The 15,742-nt window shown below is 40.9% G+C and overlaps 1 long non-coding RNA gene across 1 annotated transcript in view; it reads left to right on the forward strand.

Moving 5' to 3' along the window:
* Positions 1-13,620, forward strand: part of LOC102972635 — a 40,597-nt gene extending 26,977 nt beyond the window's left edge. The window contains exons 3-6 of the long non-coding RNA XR_444472.3: positions 6,859-6,991; positions 8,702-8,886; positions 12,834-12,997; positions 13,581-13,620. This is a non-coding gene — a long non-coding RNA (uncharacterized LOC102972635). The remainder of the gene's footprint in view (positions 1-6,858; positions 6,992-8,701; positions 8,887-12,833; positions 12,998-13,580) is intronic.
* The last annotated feature ends 2,122 nt before the right edge of the window (positions 13,621-15,742 follow it).

Raw genomic sequence — 15,742 nt, forward strand, 5'->3', positions numbered from 1 at the left:
TCACATCCGTTATTTCCTCAGTTTTGTGACCTATTCTCTTTTTTTTTTATCTTTTTGAGATGTTAGCCCACACATTTTACAACTTTGTTACTGTATCCTATAAATACCTCACTCTCTCATTTGACAATGTTTTGTTTCTCCATGCTTAATTCTGTATATGTCCTTCTAAAGTAGTATCCGGTGCCCTAATTCTCTTTTTAGCTGTGTCCAGTCTCCTGTGAAACCAATCAAGTTATTAATCTAATTTATATTTTTTATTTGGTTCTTTTTATAATGTTCAGCTCTTTGCCTAACTTTTTCGTTATGTCTTTTATCTCCGTGAACATAATAAATAGTTATTTTAAGCTGTATGCTTCATAACGCCAATACCTGGAACACTTGTAACATGCTTTTATTGCCAATTTTGTTTGTTTGGTTGGTTGGTTTCTTTGCTACCTCATATTGTATTGTTTCTTTACGTGTCTGTAATTTTTCATTGTACACTGGATATTTGATAGAGTTTGGGTTCTCAACCCAGATTAATCCATTTGAAGAGTCCCCTTCCCCTGGACATTACACTTAATTATTCACGGATGAAACATAACCTAAGCAGAACTAACCATAATCTTTCCCAAAAACTTGTTTGTTGGTTTTTCCCCAAATATATTAAGGAAAACCTCCCATTTTTCTAATGATGTGCTTAGTAGAGTGGACTTCTATGCCACGGTTCTTGAGACCACCTTTTTGCCACACCAAGAGACTCTATCTGAGCAATAAGGCAAACATAGTTAATTAAGGTCATGAAATTAAGAAAGTGATGCCTTCCTGATTATGTCTTAGTTAACAGTAACTTGAGAGCCACATCTGTATTAACTATTTATAGTTCCTATTTGCATGGCTCAATAAATCTCCTTTTTAGTTTAGATACTTTTAAATTGGACTTTTTGTCATTTTCAACTAAGAATTTCTTGTTAATCTGGTGAATTAGTTCAGGCATAAGAGTAGTTTTGGTGGTTGTACAAAGAGCTGAGGAAGTTTGATTCAGGGCCGGTAGGTAAGGTAGAGAGCTGGTAATACTAGAAAAGATGATGAAATTCTAAACGAACGAGAATGGAAATGAAAATACGAAAGGGGTATGGATTGGAGAGATATAACCTAGTAAGAATAGTGGGATGAAATGTTGGACATGAAAAATTCCTAGTAATGTTTTCTCTATTACAACAGCTCTGTAAGCGAAGGACCGCACGTTCTTAATACTTTTATGTACTCACTTGAAATTAGACGGTGTACAAATACTAGTACATATCACCTTGGTTTGCAAGCATAATTCGTTCCAGAAAGATGCTTGTCATCCAAAGCCCTTGTATAGCAAAACGAATGTCAGGAACCATTGGCTCAGTGGTGATCATGTGTCCTTTGGCCTCACGAACGACTTGTATTACAAGACATCACTCGTTTATCGAGTTAAAATTTGTTAGAAATGTTTGCTTGTCTCACGGAACACTAGCAGAACAAGTTACTTGCAACCCAAGGCTTTACTGGTGTCTTAATTCAAAATATTTAATGTCGAGATGGATTCCTTGCTTTAGCAGTTTGAGTTTTCCCTTTTACACGTCGCTTTACCTGGGTAGTGAAATCGGCACATTGGCCGCTAAACGGAGACGTTTTCGACCTCAATCCTGGTGGATGTGACAATTCCATTTAACTTAATCTTTGCAAGTGATGGTATAAATATAATTTGTATTGTTCTACAGAAACTACTTCAGTTAAAAAAAAATATGCAATCAGTCGCCTTCCTCTGCAGCTTAAGGTACGTGTGACCAGGGAGACCTTTCCAAAATAAAGTTGTAATAGTGCTTAGATAATAGATAAGGGCTATTCTGACCGAACTGGAATATATGGAAGGAGGAGGTGATAGACATCTTGCAGGAGCCTAACGTGTCTAGATAAACATTTCTGGGCAAGATGATTTTAAAACACGTATCTGCTTTCCTGTGTTTCTTCTCTTCGCTACTATTGTTGAACCCCACTCTAAAATTGGAATTTGTGGCAGAGTTGTGACTTGCTCTCCATAAAGGGTTATCAAGGCCATAATACACAGTTTTCCTCTTTCCAGAGCCTTAATTGTACTAGTAATCTCACAATTTACTTTGAATTGTGAGAAATAAGGGTGGGAAGCGTAACAACGAGAGCAGTTGGGTTGTGAAACATGGAATTGTTATGTCATAACTGCAACATTTCTCATCGGAAAATCTCTTTCATGGCTATGGGAACAAATAAAGATTGCCTAGAAAAGTCAGAAGGAATGAGAAACTTCTCCCCTCATTCTCACATTTTTGCCGAATAGAAGCAGCAAAGAACTCCCATGTCAGGATGAATCACCCGACTGGAATTCACACACAGCACAAGATGAGGGGGCTACCAAATGCCCGATGCAAATGTTAGTTACAGCACATTTCCTAAAAGGCAACTTCGAGTCACCCCCATCCCGCTCACTCTTCCCAATCTCTGGTTTGTGTCTTGTCACCTATACCATAAACAAAGCGGTAGCATTTGTAGAGATAAATAGAGAGGTGCGTGGGGACAGAGCCAGGGAACTTGTCGGGGAAAGAAAAGGCGGAGAAAGCCTGCGCGCTTGAAGCCAAAAATGAAAAACTTAAAACAATCATGCACACGGAGATGTGGGAAGATTCCTCAAATCTTGTTACAGAGAGTGAAGTTCCAACGTAATTCTATCAACACTGATACTGAGAGAGCTCCAGAGTCATATGGCTGATTCTTCTATGTGTTTCATCAATGGTGGTGCTATCTAGGCTGGAGGGAAAATCTGAAAGTTACATCTGGCAAGAATATAGCAAATCCCCAGGAGGTCTGTATTAAGGTACCCATTTAACTAGCAGGTGTCTCCGTATTTACATTCAGTTAGCACTTAACTCCGAGTGTTTTACGCTCAGAGAACGTGCGTGTAGATTCCATTACATATTATAAGTTGTCGACTGCTTGGTAATTGTTTCATTTTTAGACATTGTTTTTTTCTTATTACAAATGTGATAAATGTATATAGCTTTAAAAGTTAGTAAAGGCAAACTCACACACACACACACACACACACACACACACACAGGAAAATTAGAGGATTGCACTGATAATATCGTTCATTGTTTTTTTTTTTTAATCAATCTGTTTGTGACTTAAAAAAAAATGAAGATCACTATTGCAATGTCCATACTCCATGTATTTTAAGCAGAGCTTTGGGGAAGGAATTGCCAAATACAGTAATGAATGTGAATCAAGCTCTAAAAGGAGGTGGGGAGGCAAATGAGGATTCATCTTCAAAAAAAAAGTTCTCTGCTAAATGGGGGAAATTGGGTAAAAAGATTACAAGAATGCAGAAAGAATTTTGGCCTTAGGTAATTAGATGATTTAACTCTCACGACTGTTTTAATACATCCAGGCTTTCCTTTTATCTGAATCTATTTTTTTGTCTTGCATGTTTAGAGCTCTGTAGTTGAGGCTGGGTCTTAGAAGCCTCTGATTATACCACTTATAGCCTACATTGTATGTGGGGAAAAAAGGGATTTGAAAAATAACCCAAATAATGCTATGCAAGTGGTAGGGTTTTGCTGAATTTTGGAGCACACTGGGGACTTGGTAGGAGTTTAAGCTGGAAAGGTGGACACCAGTGTTTATATCAAGGTGGGGGCTTCGAATGTATGGGCATCACATTGATGTTGATGAAGAGCTCTTGAAGGAATTCAAGCAGAGGAGTAACATGAATGTGCTTATTGTTTTAAAAGAGTATCTTGATGGGTGCCTGGGTGGCTCAGTCGGTTGAACATCCGACTTCAGCTCAGGTCGTGATCACACAGTTCGTGAGTTCGAGCCCACCATTGGGGCTGTCGGCCCAAAGCCCGCTTTGGATCATCTGTCTCCCTCTCTCTGCCCCTCCCCTGCTCACGTGTTCTCTCTCTCTCTCTCTCTCTCTCTCTCAAAAATAAATAAAACATTTAAAAAATTAAAAAATTAAAGATAAATAAATAAAAGCATACCTGAGTGCCAAGGGAATAATGCATAGAAGAATGGACCCGGTCAAGGGACATTAGTTGTAACGGTCCAGACCTCTACTCCTCCAACATACATAACACACACATCGAAGGTGTGAACCTGCATGACACAATGGTAGTAGGAGGCAAGGTAAGAGGCAGACTGGAGAGAAATGTAATAGTAGAAATAACAGGACTTGGTAACCATTGGAAGATGGAGAGGAAGATTGAGAGAAAAATCTCAGCAAACAACAAGACCCGGTTTCTTATCCAAAAACAGTGATGCAAAGCTTTCAGACCAAGTAGCCACGGGGAGAGATTTTGTGGTAAAAAGATATGATGAGTTGAGCTTTGGATAAGATTTTGGGGTACTTACGGGACATCTGGGGGGCAGTAAGTGGTTTTTGAATATAGAATTGGATTTCTGGACAGTTATTTAATAATAGCTACAACTTACTTGATGTGTAGTATGTTCCAGAAATTTCTAAGTGCTTTACAGATTTTAACTCACTTAATTTTTGAAACAAACAAATTACTTGTTTAAAATGATTAAAAAGTAAAATAGAGAAGTGACTTCCCCATGGTTGCATGGCTCTGAAGGAGTTGAGCCGTAACGTAAATACAATAATTTGACGCCTGAGTCTGCATTCTTAGTTACTACGCTATAAATGCTAAAAGAAAGGGAAAAAATGTCATCAGCATGATGACTCCAAGGAGTTGAAACTCTGGTAGAATATAAAGTAGACATTAGTAGAGAAGGGGAGGAGAAAGGGAGGGGGAAGGGGAAGAAGAAGAAAGGAGAAGAAGGAGGAGGGGGTGAGCAGAATCAACAGATTTTTTTTTAATGAGAATAAAAATGATGAGGAATCTAAGAAGCAGAAGGAGAAAGAAGAATCAGGAAAGAGTCAGGAGGCTAAACAAAGAGGTGCCCTGTCATGGTAGCCTAGGAGAAGAAGTGAGTGGTGGTTTGAGAACCAGTGAGCGGTCAAAAAAGAATTGAAAAGTACTCTGTACTTTGCCTTCAGAAGTCTTGGGTGACTTGGTCAGAGCAGTTTCAGGGTAGTGATGTGATAACTTGGCTTGATTTAGTGGGTCATGGACTGAAGAACAGAGCAAAGGTTGACTTCTTTTCTAAGAGGTCCGAGTACGAAGGGGAAGAGAATGCGTAATTATTTCTTTAAGGTATCATAGGGTAAAATAAGGTTTTATTTATGTTACGTTTTAAAGTATAGCCATAACATTAGTACATGTCTACGTTGGAAAGAAAAGACCCAACAAAGAGAAAAAAAAAATGTTTAGGGTAAAGGAGAGGGCCAAGATCATTGATGGCATGAGTTTTCAAGAAAGATCCGAAAACATAGACTCCAACGTGAAAATGGAAGATGAGCTTTGGACAGAGGTAGAAGTTCCTCTTTCTTCAGGGTGAAAATGAAAGGAATGGGTTTTGTAGGTATAAGAACAGGCGGTTAAAGAGTTCAAGGCTGAAGTCTCCTATTTTCCCCAAAGAGTACCAGATGAGATCATTTGCTACAAGAAAGTCAAGAACAAGGCCACACATGTGGCACACCTAAAACTTTGGAATAACTGCTATCAAGAAGAGAGAGAGAACTCAGTACACCTATATCTCCCCTTGAATGGTCCAAAATCTAGTTGGGTTTAAAAGTCACAAGTCTGGAGTCAGACACAACGGTCCATAAGTGATTCACTGACTTAGATACGTTGGGCGGGTATTGTGGGGAGACAAGGTGATGAACTTGTTACTGAAGAAATACACCTCATTAGTCAGGCTACGTAGGAGAGCAAGAAACGAAATTTGGGACAGACGAGAAGAAATTAAGAAATTGAGGTGCAGAGGGCCATGGTATTGTGTGCAGATTTAATGGAAGCCGGAGAGATCTAGAAAGCTATAAGAACCAGAGTTCGTGGTCAGAGAATGAGATAGTTAAGGTTTAACGGGTAGTACGGTTTCTGATAGCGAAAAAGTCAAAGTTAAGGTCATCCTAGAGTATTGATGGACTAGAGGTAAGAGCTGTTGGAGTTGACACCCAGAGCTCCGAGTAAGGTTGCTGGCTGCCCATTCACGTGGCCATTGCAGGTTCCTAGGGTAAAGAGAAGGTGAGGGATGGAAAATGTGTCGATCCCCAAGAAGAGAGAGCTTTGGGTTCCTATAAATACCGACATCCATACGAATCGAGCCAGGGTTACGCCCTGTGGATGTGGAGTCTGGCCAGCTAGCTCTGTCTACACGGTGGTACCCCAATAGCCTGGCTAATGACTGCGGCCCTCTCCATGTGTCATTTAAGAATCGGCTCAGGTATAACCTAATCTCCAGCTGTGGTGTACGGGTCAGGAGGCTGGGGGGGTCTGGAGTCGCCCTGCGCCAGCTCAAATAATGCACACTCTCATTACGTGATACCTGACCCAGGACGGGTGATTGAACCTGTGTGGAGCTCCGTTTTCTCGTCTGTGAAATGGAAACAGTATTAGCGATTTCTATTTCATTTCAGAGAGTTTTGAAGATGAAATGGGCCAGTTGATACAAAGCGCACAGATCAGCTCTGGATTTGCCGTCAGTACACAATCCTTTTCAGCTATTGTTACTTAAAAGCCTTCTTCACAATCTACACCGTTCACATGTCCCTTCTAGCCTCTTGTCGCGTTGTGCACCTATTGTTTGTGTGAACCTGTCTCTCTTTTAAGCTGAGAGCTCACTTTGGCACCTGGGCTGCTCATCCTGAAAAACCCCACTACCTGCTGCCTCGGACGCTTAATAGCAGTCTGTTGAATAGATTAATGAACAAATGCGAGCTCTTTTTTTGTTTGTTTGTTTTTTCAGTGCTCGAATGAACGACATCATAATAACGGACGACGGCGACTCTTAGCCCTCCGTCCACCTCTTCACGTAGCGTCCGTATTTTCTAAGCCTTATTTTGAAGGAGGTTTAATTTCTACAGAACAGTACCAAGCAGGTATTCTGGAAACCTTTGTTTTTTTAAATTTATCTTTAAATCCTTAGATTTACAAACATTAGACTCGGCTATGGCTCCCCATTTTATGGCTTTACTACTTTGCCATCAAAAAATAGATTCAGGGGCTCTGCCGGTCTTCCTCCGCTGCAGAACAATGGCCACAAAATCGTGGAGGATGCAATAAAGCATTTATTTCTTTTGTGTCTGCAGTTCCGCTGAGGGTCGGTTTGGGGTCAGCTGGGCTGTTCTGCTTCAGGCAGCGGATCCAGTTGGGCTATGCTTCCTGCCTTGTTATGGCTCGGGCTCTGTTCTGCTCCATATATAATTCTTCTGGGGCCCGGGTGGAAGGGGCAGAAACTCTTCTTATGGTCCATGGCAGAAAGGCAGGCAGGCAGGCAAGCCCAACGACACACATTTCACCCCCCCCCCCACCCCCCGCTTGTGTTAAGCCTGCTTACCTGCAAAGGAGTCATGTGGCCATTAGAAATCACCCAAGGTTAAATGCCCTGGACCTGTCAATCCTCAAAGCCCCATCCAGCTCTGAAGCACCAGGTTCTATTCTGGTCTCCTTAACCGACGCTCAACCCAACATTCCATTCCTCAAATGTCCTGGTGAGTCCAGCGATCAAAATAAATCCTGCTTGCGAGGCCTGGTATTAATGTGCAAGTAACGCTTACAACAGATCAAACAGAATTTCCTTAGCTCTGCCAGCGTGCTTTCTGGATTAAAGAAACAGAAATCTGAGCAGCTTAGACGTTCACTGATAAGGAAGTGGTACACAGTGGGGAGGAGAATGGATCTTGGACCCCAAAAGTCCCGGCTGTAACACTTAGCCTTCTGTGTCCCTGGGCAGGTACCGTCCGATAAGGCAAGGCGTTTAACATTTTCGAGTTTCCCCATCTTGGAAGTCAGGGACGAGCCATATCAAATGCCTTGTGAGTGCAAGTCTCAATTAAAAGTACACACAAACACATTTATTTGCAAATAAAATGATTATGAATGCCACTAAAATTGTTGTTGTTACCATATAGAAATAATAATAGCTTTTATAGAGGATCGTGTGAAATGTTTCTATGTATCACAGCGAAAAAGGATTCTGGCATAGAGCGGGTGCACAAAAAGAATGGCTTCCTTCCTACAACTTTCCCTTTAAATACACAACTGGAAAACTGAAGCAGATGTGCCCTGACCGAAAGCTACATGTTTTTCTCCTAATTATTCAGGGAAAAGGAAACTCCCTATTTATGTATGTATGCCTTCCCAAGTGCAAACTGGCAAAAACATATTCGCCAATAGTACAAATATGTTTTGTTTTGTTTTGTTTTTTTTCACTTTAAAAGGCAAAAGACCTACAACTGGACTTCTTCCCTCTGGGGAGATGAATTTTGATGATGTCCATCCCCATTTTCCAGAAATGGGAAGATTCCTGGGGCAGCAGCCCGGTCGGGCCTCGGGTTTTGTAAATGGGCTCTGGGGAATGAGTGGGTTACTGAGAAGCAGAATTACCCTCTAACCCAGGGGACATGTTAGAGCAGGGCCTTCTGGCTTCTTTTGAATGGAGACATCCTAATGGCACCAGACTGATAATTTTTCCCTCAGCTCCTTCAGAGTTGCCGTTCGGAGGCCTGTCTATTGTTTTGAAGCAAGTGAATAAAAAGTAGTTGTGTTTGTAAAAGTTCTTGTCCATGACCGTCTCTCTTTCTTCTCAGAGAGAACTGTGGATCTTCACTCACAAGAAAGTCAAATAACAACCAAACTGCTTTATTGAGACCTATCCCGTTTGAGGCACTGTTATGTTTAGTATTAAGAAGGTCTAAGTTTTCTCATCTTTAAATGGGAAATATGAAACCCAAAGAAGTTAACAGCCACATGCCCAAAGTCAATCAGTCAGTAGGTAAGTATCAGCTTTGGGGATTTTTTTTTCTTTTTTTTTAATGTTTCTTTTTGAGAGGGAGAGAGACAGACAGAGTGTGAGCAGGGAAGGGCAGAGAGAAGAAGACATAGAATCTGAAGCATCCTCCAAGCTCCCAGTTGTCAGCACAGAGCCCAACACGGGGGGCTTGAACCCACAAACCGTGAGACCATGACCTGAGCTGAAGTCGCATGCTGAACCAACTGAGCCACGCAGGCACCCCTCAGAGCTGGGATTTTAACCCAGATCAGTGGATTATACAGGAAGACCTCTGACTACCTGGTCACGCTGTGACTGGTATGTGTGTGGAAGGCACTTGCCGTGCCTGTTTAAAAAACGAGTGGAAACCTCCAACAAAGTGAATTTGCGTGAAAAGAGCAACGATGTCTCCGTCTTATTCAAGACCGTCCAATACAAAAGGCTTCCTCTAGATGTCAGGTTTCTTCTTCGCTGTTCTGGGGATGTTTAATTCACGGTGTGGCTTGGAGACCTAATTGGTGTAAGACGTGGCGAGACCTGGAAGATCCTGGCGCGCAGTAGACGGTAAGGATGATGACGTTGGCCGTGAAGTTGACGACGGAGATGATGATAACGATAACGATGGCTTAAATGCGTTTGTACAGGAGGGGGTTTGAGAATTGGGTCTGCCAGCTCTGAAATCATACTGGAACCAGCTGGATTGCCCAAGGTTTCCAGCCTCTCGGCTGGTGGAGCAGAATACTAAGGTCACCTGGATCTCTTGGGAGTGTTACAAAAGCCTGGTTTCAGGCGTCACCTGGCTCTTTAAAAATATTTTTGAATAAACTGTATACAGGCCTCTATGAATCTATGCCCCAATTTATTTTATGGACGTAATTTTTTAAAGGAAAGAAAGAAAACATATGGCTTGAATCATATTTTATAGTTTTTTCTACTTGAGTTTGGAAATGTATACATGTTCATCCAGCAATAGTACCTCAACAACCAAAAAATGTATATTAAGCATGATTATATGGAAAATTGCTCAGCTCAAATAAATCATGGTGCTTGAAGGCTGGCTGAAACCAGCCTATGCTGTTTTCTGCTACCTGCTGGAAAATATTCTCTCTAAAACTTACATTTTAGGTGTTTTTTTTTTTTTTAAAGTCAAAAAATAAATGAGTGACTTTTTCTTCGGAGATTAAGGAAATGAAATACTTGACTTTTGTCACAGAGAAATTAGACACCATCTCCTTCGCACTGTGTCAAACTAATTCTGTCACCCATGTTCTAAAACCTGTGACTGTCCCCGCGCCAAAAAGGAACTTTCATGTCCATTGCAGAACGTCTCACAAGCAAGTGGCGAGGGACCTCCCAGGAGTGCTTTTTCCAAACATCTTCATGGAGAATTCTTGGGAGCTGCGCAATGACCTCATTTACAGTATTAAGGGGATGTGGATGGGGATACATAGTAATGGCAACTCTCAAATCTTTTGGAAGCACTTTGGTTCTCTCTTGTATTGGGGACTTAAGTCTGTTATCTCAGTTCTGCCAAACTCCAGGCTGTAATATATCCCGAGTTTATATGAAAATAGAAAAAAAAAAAGGCCTCCTAATCTTCAAGGATAATGGGTATCATTGACTGAATATCTAGCGTGTGGGGGCCCCACTGGCTCCATTTTGCAAACGAGTTAACTTACGCTCATCGAGGAAAAACTATTTACTCAGGATCATCACATTGCTAGGATTCAAACCTTGGCTGTTTCGCTTACCTGACTTTTCCCTTTCCATTATTGGTCTAAGCCTAGAGAGCTAGACGTCTGATGTATGGTGACATGTACCTCTACGTGCAAAAGGAAAGAGTATCTTCTTTCTCTCCTTTCTATGTACAACAAAAGTTTCACCGAAGATCACACAGTCTGGTCAAGCAAGACATGATCGTCAAAGTCGTATTCCTCCTCATCAGTAGTCCGTTGTTCTGTCTGCCCACGTAATTAGGGTCAATTCGAGGTAGGCTTGGATGAGCTCTGTAGAAAGAAGCATATGATCGCTGAAACATACTCGTGGCCAGTTTAGTTCATTCATAGCAACATGAGCTGATTTTAAACTGAACTAAAGAGTCATTCCTTGTTCTTAAGCCTTTTCTTCATTTTTTTTTTTTTTTTCTCCAGCAGCAGGACGACTGATAGAGTCCTGAGAAGTACTTTTCCATTCTATTTCAAGTTCTGAAATGGATGCAAAAGTCATCTTGAGTGGAGGAAGTGTCACAGTTTCCATAGCATGAGTGACAGGAAGTGGGTATTTAAGAAAATAGGCCCCTTAAACATATCTAGCAGGAAAGAAAAAGGAACCTAGCTCAGTTACGGATGACCTCTCTGCTCCCTGCCCTGACTTTCCTGAAGTCCCAACCCTGGAGGCCCCTAACAGAGTTCCAAGTTTTAATTTATCCCTCTGTGTACTGATTCAGTAGGCTGGGATTCAGCCTTTTCTGTATTTTTCTAAAGGCCTGGAAAAGAATTGCCCAATGGCCAACTACCATTTCATTAAATTGCCTCTGACGATTTTGAGAGCAATGGTAGGAGTTAACAGCTGGCAGGGGATGGTCTGTGGATCTGTGTGTCTACATATTTATTGATATATTGGCTTCAAGAAGGTGAACTTCCAGACGAGTTGTGGCATCTCCTTGTAGTGTCACCAAATTGGAAACCAGGATATGTAAAAGACGCCACCAAATTGGGATATTTTTACGTCTCCATTTTATGTGCTTTTTTTTTTTCTTTTCCAAATTAGTGGTCCTAGGGGATAACCAAAATAGGCGTTCAATTTACTTAAAGAATTCGCTGGTTGTAGACATTACACACTCAAAAATTAGACAAGGTGATTATTGTATATTTCGGAACTGGAAGGGTCAAATTTTCAAGTACAGAAGGCAAAGCTATCAATGACAAGTCTGTTCATATTTGCCAATGCAAATTGGGTAACGTGCTGAGAAGCTAACATCCACACCTGTACAGGGAATTGTCTACGTATGCAAATACACCTGTTTAGCTCTTAAGTGTGCAGTTCGTATGGTTCATCACGATGTATTTCTGTAAAAATGCATTATTGGATCAAGTTAAAGAACTTGATCACCTGCGGTTAACTGATCTATTCCCAAATGTATATTCCAAACACAAATTTATCATCTTGGCGAAGAGAGGACGCCATCTATAAGCTCCAGAGGCTAGAGGTATAATCACTCCCTTGCTTTCGGTTTATCATACAGTATACGATTAAAGTAAGTAATTTTCCCCCTTTGAATTTCAATTTTCTGATACGTAAAATTGGCCTAAAATGGCACCAGCTGGGGGCATCAAAAATATAGATTGTAATTCTAACATTGCTAGCGACTCCTTTTACGAGTAAGGATAAATCTTTTAACCGCTCCATACTTTCCTTTCCTCACCTGTACAACTGAAGTGGTGTCGGTAATGAAACTCAAGGCCTCAAGCCTGGACTCTTTGGACTCTGAGGAGAAAATTTAGAAGGGCCTTGAACTCATCACTGGAATTCAGCAATTCTATTTTAAGGTTGTGGCTCATCGTGTGTTTCAGCATTTCTCCCCAAGAGAAAGTTCCACTGTGTTCATCAAGGTCTCAGAAATCTGTGTCCCCAGAATGTGTAGACCCACTCAACCAAATGTTGCTACCATTTTTTCCAAGTAGTAGCATTTGCTGATTTTGTGAATGGAAAGATACTCAGATGCAACGTTTAAATGCGGTCACCATCAGTTTCCTACTGAAGGGTTTTGAGGATGGGCTGATAATATTTTTATGGTTTCTTAATCAAAAGCCACTACTACCTAAAGGCACTGCGCAAAGCACATCTTGGGGATATGTGGGTACCTGATAATAGATGCAAAGCTTTGTGTGTATGTGCATTTTCTAGGGGAATCAATAGCCTTAAATTCTCATATTCTTCATCATTAAAAGGTCAAAAATACTGATTGAGAGCTGAGAATTTGCCCCAAATGTTTTCACTAAAAGTGCGTGATCGAGTGACACGAAGACAAATAATTTGACTATGCTACATGATTGGCTATTTTAATTGCTAAGCAGATACATTGTGCCTTATGAACACAGCCATTCATTGCAAGGTGAGTTGATTAATGTAAATGCTTCAGAAACCCAAACATTTCCAGTTTCCTTCCTTCTTTCATCCTAAACCTCCTTTTGCTCCTTTATTTATTAGCCAAAGCTCTAGAGAGTAAGGTCATTTATTCAAATAGTTTGAATATTTTGTATTCAGCCTCTTATATTAAATAATTATTCTTACTTCTGAAATTACTTTGTTTTTGTCGAAAGCAATTTAGCATTATTAATCAAGAGACTTAAAACTCCCCATTCCCCTTGGCCAAGTAATTACACTTCTAGGTGTCTCTCTTAAGGAATGATCTAAAATACAGATAGAATGGGGGCACCTGGATGGCTCAGTCATTTCAGCATCCAACTTTGGCCAAGGTCATGATCTCTCAGCTCCCGCTTTGAGCTCTGGGCTGACAGGTCAGAGCCTGGAGCCTGCTTTGGATTCTGTGTTTTCCTCTCTCACTGCCCCACTCCTGCTCATGCTCTCTCTCTCTCTCTCTTAAAAATAAATAAAACATTAAAAAAATTTTTTAAAAATATATTATAAGATACAGATAAAATGGATGATACTATTTTAAAAACATTTTCTTTTAGGGGCGCCTGGATGGCTCAGTCGGTTGAGCATCTGGTTCGGCTCAGGTCATGATCTCGCCATTCGTGAGTTCAAGCCCCGCGTCAGGCTCTGTGCTGACAGCTCGGAGCCTGGAGCCTGCTTCGGATTCCGTGTCTCCCTCTCTCTCTGCCCCTCTCCTGCTCATGCTCTGTCTCTCTCTGTCTCTCAAAAATGAATAAAGTTTAAAAAATTTTTAAAAAACATTTTCTTTTAAATAACTTATGAAATCAAATAACAAACAGTGGACTATGAATACATAGATGAAAATATTTATTTCAGCAACTCTGATGTTCAGTGTTTCTACATGATTAGGTGATTTTGAAAAGAAGGATATATTTTCAGGTAAGTTTATAATTGGTTGCTCTGGCTAGGTTCCAAGCTTACTTGATGATGCGATCTTTTTGTTTGTTTGTTTGTTTGCTTCTTAGACAAAATCAAGTTCAAATGTTGCCTACCTTGCTCATGTAGACTTTCGCTCTTCCGAATGATTTGAAGTGTACATCTTTGAGGAAGGAAGGCTAACACATTTACTTAACCTCATCCTTGAATGCCTAGAAGGATAAAAATGTTACGATTGACCAATGGCCACAAATATTACTCGTTCAGTCTCACAACCATGTAGGACGGTGGTGGTGCGGTAGAGAAAGGAAAGCCACGGTCAAAATTGTAGCCTCCTCGGAGCCATGTTCAAACTCAAAATCCTTTAAAGTTGTACTTGCTACATCCCATCTCTCTTGAATTATCAATAGTAATTTACTGGTCTTTCAACATCATAGACTCATGTTGTGAGCTTTTGAAAGCCATTATTATATTCTCAGTGTTTAGGGGGAAATGAAATCTTGCCTTAGTGATTGTACCACAGAGGGCAATTGCAAAGACATGCAGCCTGACAAAGCACACGTCCTGTGGATCTAGTATCTTATTCCTTTGCAGTTGGGACCCCAGATTCTAGAATATTCCCTTGTGTTGTCGCGGGGGAATTTTCATTTCTCACTGGCTATTTCATGCCATCCTGAGCATTTAGCAGAACACCAAACCCAGACTGTCAGACTGGGGATGTCGTCCTATCACTGAACAAAACTATTTGGGATTTGTTTGGGCTTAGGACAGAAATGGGCAGCTGGGAGGCATTTTGGTCAAGGAGAAAAATGGCACGTTTCTGAACTGGAATGATAGATTGGGAAGCCTACAGATCTTTGTTTCATTTTTCCTTTCTGGGAAGGAAAAAAAAAAAAGGAAGAAAGAAATACCAATCGATTGCCCCAACGAACTAAAAACGAAGCCCATGGGCTGTTTACCCACCCTGAATCTACGGAGGCAGAATAATTCTAGTTAACTATAAACATACTCTTAAAAATCCAGGTTCTCTGTTCAAAAAGCTTGTAGGGGTTGAACATAAAAAACTTTCTGATATACAAGTACCAAATACACGACAGTGATAAAATTCTTGCACTAGGTTAACTACACATTTTGCTAATAATGTTGGATGACACAATCCATGAACATCACCGGCAGGCTGGATTTTGGCACGAGCACAAAGGTTTTATTAAACACGTGCTGCCAGTGAAACATGGCTTGCTTACTCATGACGAGGCAGCCGTGTTTTATATATATTTATGTGTATATACATACGGATATACACATACACACACAGTCCAGATCGCTCCCTTGATTTCCCGCAGTCCTTCTGATAACTATCTTACAGATCAGGAAAACTCTCTCTCTTCTCAGCCAGATTTTGTGTGGGTTCCTCTGAGTGTCAAATGGAAACAACCACAAAATTTAACCTTCTTTTACCCTGCTAAACATACGTGTTCACACAAGTTGTCAGGTTCTCTGAATGCCTGATAACCCTGCCCATTGATGGGTTGCAGAGGTGACCGCGTCTGAAACTGCAGTGTGACACAAATGTGAATAGTGACTTCAAGGAGCAGGAGAAGAAATGCATCTTGAACTTTCCTGAGTGATCGTCCCTCAGAAGAAAGGGGGGATGGCTGGTGCATCTCTGAGCCTTCACGAGGAGCATGTAAGATGATCTTCTGTTGGACTAAAATTATTTTTTCGATTTTCAGCTCTTCCTTTAAAAATATATACATTTAGGGGCGCCTGGGTGGCTCAGTCGGTTGGGCGTCCGACTTCGGCT

Source organism: Panthera tigris, chromosome B3 (assembly GCF_018350195.1).
Source record: "Panthera tigris isolate Pti1 chromosome B3, P.tigris_Pti1_mat1.1, whole genome shotgun sequence".
Taxonomy (NCBI): Eukaryota; Metazoa; Chordata; class Mammalia; order Carnivora; family Felidae; genus Panthera; species Panthera tigris.